The following is a 7,441-nucleotide window of genomic DNA, read 5'->3' on the forward strand; positions in this document are numbered from 1 at the left end:
TCCTTCCTGTATGAGTCATACATCACAAAATTGTATCTGTGCTCTAAGCAATGTTAAGATGTTAGTGAAGGCATATTTTAATATCGATGTTAATAAAAAAAATTAAAACAGATTTATTTCTTTTGTTCAAAATAATGTTTAAAACAAGGTTAACCATGTGATTTCCTTAAAAGAGGGGGGGGTTGTAGAATTGCATGGTTGCAGTTGCATATAAAAGATTAAGGAGTACAGTCCTACTTCAGTTTGCTTTGTCGTTAGCACTGTAAACATTATACCATAAACAATGAAAAAATTTATAGAAACTTTTCAACCGTGTAGTCAACCCTCTACGTCGAGAGGGTGTGAGTGTCATAAGTGTTTACAACCGAACGTAGAGAATCCACCCTCTACTCCACATGTTGAAACACAGCATTCTTCATCAGAACCCGTAAGTACCACGCTTTTACAAAGATGTCTGGAGGGTGAACCTGGTTGTGACCCTTACAAAAAAATAGTTATTCATGAAAATATTTTGGTGCAACCACCCACCACTTTAGACATTAAACGAAGTGTGACGACTCCTACAATATTAGATATAAAGCATGAGTCTGATATTCAAAATTATATTTCGAAAATGCTAAACCTTGAAACTCAAGAACTAATTGAATCGTTTTTTCCAAACCCTTCCACCCCTGACAAATCGTTACCCGTTTTATCAGATTCGTTGTTTGAAACTGTTGATAGTCCTTCCCCACTTTCAAAAAACATATATAATCTCACGTCGCTCATATTCAGATCAATCAGTAAAGTCGAAAAGTGACAGTGTTTTATCATTTTCATTTAATGAATCTGACTTTAACGAGTCGTGGGGAAAGGCAGCCCCATGCATAAAATCCTCCGATGAGTCGTTCGATTTTAGTCCCTCTATAACATCTACCCCAAAATCGAATACTGAAATTATTTTTTCACCAAACTTATTCGATAGTAACACTTCTAATTTGGAAAAATTATTAACACCTCCAACAATGTTTATAAATACTCCTCCTCCTCCTCCTCCTTCTCCTAATCCCTTTCCTGATGAGGAAGATGACCTATATGCAAATATTCCTTCCCCAGTACATGAAGAATTAGATGACAAAATTATTAAAAGAATTGAAAGAAAACGTAAAGCTGCCATATCAAAAAGAAAGTGTTTGATTAAATTGCGTAAAAAATATATTTTTTAATCGACACTTTTATGTCTTGTTTTTATGTTTAATGTTGGAGGAGTATAAATCAAAATTATCATGTTTTTTTATTGTTTATAAAGGATACTCTTTTTACAAAGGAGGTATGTGATAATTTTTATCAAATAATGGGTACTAATTGGTTTTAATTAAAGATCAAGTTCCCATGTGAAACATGTGGTTTTCTATTCAAAACCAAAGAAACCCGTTTGAAGCATAGTAAAGCTGCTTGCAACAGACGCTTACAGAGTAGTCAAGGGAAAAGGAAGAGAGCGGTTGATTCAGTACCCAATTCAAAAAGATCAACCGGTAATTAACAAGTTGTTAATAATTATTAATTTATTTTTTACTTTTAGCATTTTGTGAAAGCTGTCAAATCACCATTCCTCAGACATCTCTTTGCAACCATTACAAAAGTGCTCAACATCTACAAAAAAGTTTGTTTAAAGTAGAAGATGGTTTGGCGTTAATTCAAAGCGCGTTTAAAAGTAGAATTGCGACCTACCGACTTTACCCCGATATGGATTATATAGATTTGAAACAGTTTTTTGCGAGCATTGATTCAAAATTCAAACAGTTACTAAAGTTACATTTACAGAAAATGAAAACTTTAAAAGTGAATCTAGAATTGTTTGGGTTTTACGTAAAGCAGTCGGATGCTGAGGATGAGTTTGAGGTCAAATCGTTTACGACTCCAAACAAGATTATCACTTTTGGTTTAGATTTAACAGACTATATAAATGATCAGAGGGAGCAACTGCATGAAAAAATGTTGGAGTTTGTAGAGAGACAATCTGGTAAGAAGCATTACATCATGTTTGTAGAATTAATTTTCTATTATTTTAGGATGGTCTTTAATTAAATTATTATACCTCGATATTAAAATCAACTATTACAACCCACTACGAGCTTCCTCTTACATCAGACTTCCACCGTACATTGCGAAAAAGCAAGCAGTGTTAAACGTAGTCAACAGAGATGTATTTTGCTTCGCCTGGGCCATAGTGGCTGCGTTAAGAAAACCGAATGGGAAAAAGACCTTAACAACATCTTACGAAGACTTTAATAGCGTATGTGATTTTAGTAATATTGAATTTCCGGTTAAATTAGATCAGATAAAAATTTTTGAATCTCAAAACAATATTTCTATAAATGTTTATGGATTAGAAGCGTGTTCAAACCAGGGTGAGAGAACTCATGATATAGTCGGACCTTTATACTATACAACAAATAAAAGAGCTACTCATATCAATCTCTTATTATTGGAAGATGGTTGTGGTAATCAACATTATGCCACAATAATAAATTTACCTAAACTTGTTAGAAGTCAAATGTCAAGACATAAGGGTAAAATATTTTTCTGCGATGGTTGTTTACAATCGTCCACTACTCAAAAATTACTTGATAGACATTGTAACGTTTCTAAAATGAGAACAAGGTCATTTATTAAGATTTTTATGAATTAGGGGATAAACGCGAGACACCGCTGGTATGGGAGGCGATTTAGGAGTCCCATAAATGCCTGGGTACTTTTCCACCGTTGACACGACAACATCAGTGTTCAACCTAAAATGAATAATAGTCTAGTAAGTCTCCACAGTTCAAAACTTACTATTATCGCGTTTATCTTCTCTATCTTTTCCTCGGCTCCAATCCTAGGGGAAGTTGGATCAAGCCTTTGCCCCAAAAATTTCGTATGTTCGCCAGGAAGGGGTTGGTGAGGCGCAGACCACCCCTGAGCGTTTTCGACTGTCCCTCCGGAAGGTGTTGGCACCCTTCCGGTGAATTTCAGAGCCCACGTTCCTTCTTGTATCGTCGCACCGAACCCAGGGCGACTCGGTGTGGTTTAAAGCCCCTTTATGTGGTCCAGTCCAGGAATTCGTCATGACTGGTTCCCTACCTTTCTCTAAATCCCTACAACAACCGTATCAGTTTTCAAGATCAACCCCCTCGCGACTACTATGTTAAATAACAGTACCACTTACCAACTTACGTTTATTGCGGATGTCCGCCAACAATAACAAACAAACATAACCTGTCAATCACGACCCTTTGACAAGTGCGACATTGAGAACGCCCGCGGTACTCGCGCAGAGGTCGGAATCTTCTTATCATCCCCGAAAACGCAGGTAGTGCCACCTACGATTCCTCGTGGCCTTTCAACTCTCTTTTCCGTTTTGGGCTTCGAAGGAAGCAGACGTATTATCTTACCTTTTACCGTCTAAGCACTTCCTAGTACTATTTGAAGTCCCGTATTTGCGGTTAAGAACCCCAGAACCGCATTAAGTATCGTCCACCCTCAGAGAGGTAATATTTCACGTTTTTCTTGACGATAAACTAATTTAGAAAATTAGGGTCGCACGGACGCCTACAACTCTCGCACGGACGCCTACAACTCTCGCACGGACGCCTACAACTCTCGCACGGACGCCTACAACTCTCGCACGGACGCCTACAACTCTCGCACGGACGCCTACGACTCTCGCACAAACGACTACCCGAATCTCGCCGGTACGCCCGTAACACCCTTGCCCGTCGCCTTGAGTCCCCGATCGACCTCGTGGAGTAACCGAGACTTTCTCGCCCGATAATAACCATCCCGAGCGGCCACATCCAGCCCGGACCAGACGACAGGGGCACCTGGAGCGTTCCCGACGGCGATAAGTACCTTTTTTGCGATATTATTGTTTAATTGCGTCACCGCCTGAGTCGTACTATCGACGTCACCGACAGCGTGTTATCTAGACTCTATCGAGAGTCTCGCTGGCCTGTAACCTGATTTTATTAACTTCCTCTTGAGTTCAATTCAATTAATCATCATTATTTTTAGTATTTAACTTTTTTATAGTCTTTCTGTAAACCAATCACAGCTGTGACACGGTAACAAACCTGTCATTTAAATTTAAGTAACCAACATCACCTAAAATTTCACCAATTGTTAAGTTCATATTTTTTTATTAAAACCAAATTTTTTTAAAACCATTTATTTCACTTCTGAGTAGCATTGAGCGACTTGGCTACTTTAAAATCAAACTAAGTTCTTGGCGCCCAGACTCTCTGACCCACGACACCAGCTCACCAAAGGCTACAAGAGCACCGGTGCGGTGTCACCTACCGACCTTTTTTTTGAAAGGTGTGACAACATTTAGAAAATGATTGCAACCACATTGTTACGAAATTACCCTCAAAAGATCCAGTTATTAATAAATTTGGTAAAACAGTTCGGGAAGATATTTTAGAATTTACTGCTTTCCAACGTCAATTACCGATCCCATTTATTTTCTATTGCGATTGTGAAGCCATGTTGACACCTTTAAGTACAGTTTCACCTAATCCAACTGAATCATTTTCTATGAAAACGTTTAAACACATTCCATACTCTTGTGCATATTACTTGCACTGTTCGTTTAATGATTCTCTATCCAAATTTGTACTGTTTCGTGGTGAAAAGTGTATTGATGACTTTGTAGCAGCTTTGGATGCTGAAGCACGTCATTTATACGAAAATTATTTTAGTGTTATAAAACCAATGATTCCTCTAACTCCAGAACAACAATATCAACATTTCATGGCAACGGAATGCTATTTATGTGAACAACCCTTTAAACAAAATGATGTAAAAGTTCGCGATCACAATCATTTTACAGGTAGTTTTAACGGTACAGCCCACCAATCATGTAACTTGCAGTATCAGATTCCAAATTTTATACCAGTAGTATTTCACAATTTATCAAATTATGATTGTCATTTATTTATCAAAAGATTAGCTTGTCATGAAGAAAAGTTGGATGTAATTGGTAAAACTACCGAAAAATATATAACTTTTGGAAAGTATGTTCATGTCGGTAACTATCCAGATGCAACAGGCAAAATTCAACCAAAATATTTAAAATTACGATTCGTGGATTCATTTCAATTTTTAGCTACATCATTGGAAAAATTGGCAAATACATTGGAATCACACCAGTGTAATATTGTAAACAAATATTTTAGTATTGATGAGGAATTTTGTTTGATTAGACAAAAGGGTGTTTTCCCCTATTCCTTCATTGATGATTTTTCAAAATTAAATTATCCAAATTTACCAACAAAAGATGAATTTTTCGATAACCTTAGAGAACAACCAATATCTGATTCGGATTATGAGAGAGCTCAAAAAGTATGGAATGTTTTTAAATGTACAAATTTGGCTGATTACTCTGATATTTATTTAAAAACTGATGTGTTACTATTGGCTGATATTTTTGAAAATTTTAGAAGTATTTGTTTGGAACATTATAAATTAGATCCTGCTCATTATGTAACCGCTCCATCGCTTAGTTGGGATGCAATGCTAAAATCTACTAAAGTAAAATTGGAACTTTTAACCGATATAGATATGCTTCATTTTTTTAAAAAAGGTATTCGAGGTGGTGTTAGTTCTTGTATCAAACGATATGCCACCGCCAATAATAATTATTTAAAAAATTATGATGACTCGCTTCCAACAAGTTATATAACTTATTTTGACGCTACTAATCTCTATGGCTTTTCAATGATACAAAAACTACCCTTTGGTGCGTTCGAATTTTTAACTGATGAAGAAATTCAGCTTTTCGATATTTCTACACTTGAAGATGAGTCGGATATCGGATACGTTTTGGAAGTTGATTTGCAGTATCCCGAAGATTTACATGATTTGCATAATGATATACCGTTTTGCCCCAAAAGCATATTACCACCCAATAGTAAATATCCAAAATTAATTCCAAATTTATATAACAAAACTAACTATATTATTCATTATAAAAATTTAAAGCAGTGTCTTAAACATGGCTTACAGTTAATAAAAATTCATAGAATATTAAAATTTAAACAATCCAATTAACTTCAAAAGTATGTTGCTTTGAATACAAATTTACGCAATAAAGCACAAACAAAATTTGAAAAAGATTTATTTAAATTACTCGTTAATAGCGTGTATGGTAAATGTATAGAAAATGTTGATAAACGTGTTGATATAAAATTGGCTTCACACTGGGGTAAGAGAGGGAAACAATTTGGAGCTGAAACTTGGATATCTAAAGCAAGTTTTAAAAATTGTACAATTTTTTGTGAAGAACTGGTTGCAATTCAAATAAATAGAGTGAAAATCGTGTATGATAAACCTGTTTATGTTGGATTTTGTATTTTAGAATTGGCCAAGTATGTCATGTATGGTTTTTATTATGACTTTTTACAACCCCAATATAGAAATAATCTAAATTTATTATACACCGACACCGATTCATTCATTTTAGAGATTTTCTGTGATGATGTTTACCAAGATATTCAAGCAAACAGTGAACGCTTTGATTTATCAAATTTCCCACGCAATAACCCTTATGGTATTACCCCAAATAAATCAAAACTAGGAAATTTTAAAGTGGAATTTTGTGAACAGGCGGTGAAAGCGTTTTATGGAACGGGTGCAAAAGCTTATTGTGTTGAATTAGAAAATAAACTAATTAAAAGAGCTAAAGGTATTAGTAAACACATCACCGAAACTAAATTACAACTTTTGGATTATGTAAAAGTTGTTGAAACAAATGCTACAATTATTTGTTGTATGTCTGTTTTTAAATCTTATTTACACGAAATGTTTTCTGAATTACGAAACAAGGTTGCTCTTTCTGGTTTGGACGATAAAAGGTTTTTAATAAAAAAATCACCAAAAACACTCGCTTGGGGTATTTCGATATAGATCGTCAAATTAGGTTTGACACCTTTCTAGAATTAGCATTACAATCTGTATAAATTAATATGTTTACTTTGTATATAGTTAGTCGTAAGAATGGAGCTTGTAAAACAAAAGGAAAAATTAAAAGTTGTTAACCATGATTATGTGTGTGATATTCCTTCTTTTATACGACATAGGGCTCTAATTGGTGCCAATTCCAAAAGAGGATTAATTATTGGAAAATCCGATTCAGGAAAGACTAATGCTTTAATTAGTCTTTTAACAGAAAATAATGGTCTACGCTATCGTAATATTTATTTATATAGTAAAACTATTAATCAACCCAAGTATCAGTTTTTAAAAAAGGTCTTTGAAGCAATTCCTGAAATTGGATACATCGAGTACGAGAATCATGAAGACATCATACCACCACAAGAAGCTGAACCTTATAGTGTTGTTATATTTGATGATGTTCTTACAAGTAATCAAAATATTATTCGCGACTACTTTGCATATGGTAGACATTATAACTTGGATC

At 35.0% G+C, this 7,441-nt stretch overlaps 1 long non-coding RNA gene across 1 annotated transcript; it reads right to left on the bottom strand.

Moving 5' to 3' along the window:
- Positions 1 to 2,622: 2,622 nt before the first annotated feature.
- On the bottom strand, positions 2,623 to 3,507 carry LOC148169382 (uncharacterized). Its single transcript, XR_015770570.1, has 4 exons — positions 3,417 to 3,507; positions 3,191 to 3,344; positions 2,818 to 3,119; positions 2,623 to 2,771 (listed from the first exon to the last, which is right to left on the bottom strand). It is a non-coding gene; the product is annotated as an uncharacterized LOC148169382 (long non-coding RNA).
- Positions 3,508 to 7,441: the final 3,934 nt, after the last annotated feature.

This window comes from Gnatocerus cornutus, chromosome 8 (genome assembly GCF_029298725.1).
Source record: "Gnatocerus cornutus isolate USDA-ARS CGAHR chromosome 8, icGnaCorn1.1, whole genome shotgun sequence".
In the NCBI taxonomy this organism is placed as follows: Eukaryota; Metazoa; Arthropoda; class Insecta; order Coleoptera; family Tenebrionidae; genus Gnatocerus; species Gnatocerus cornutus.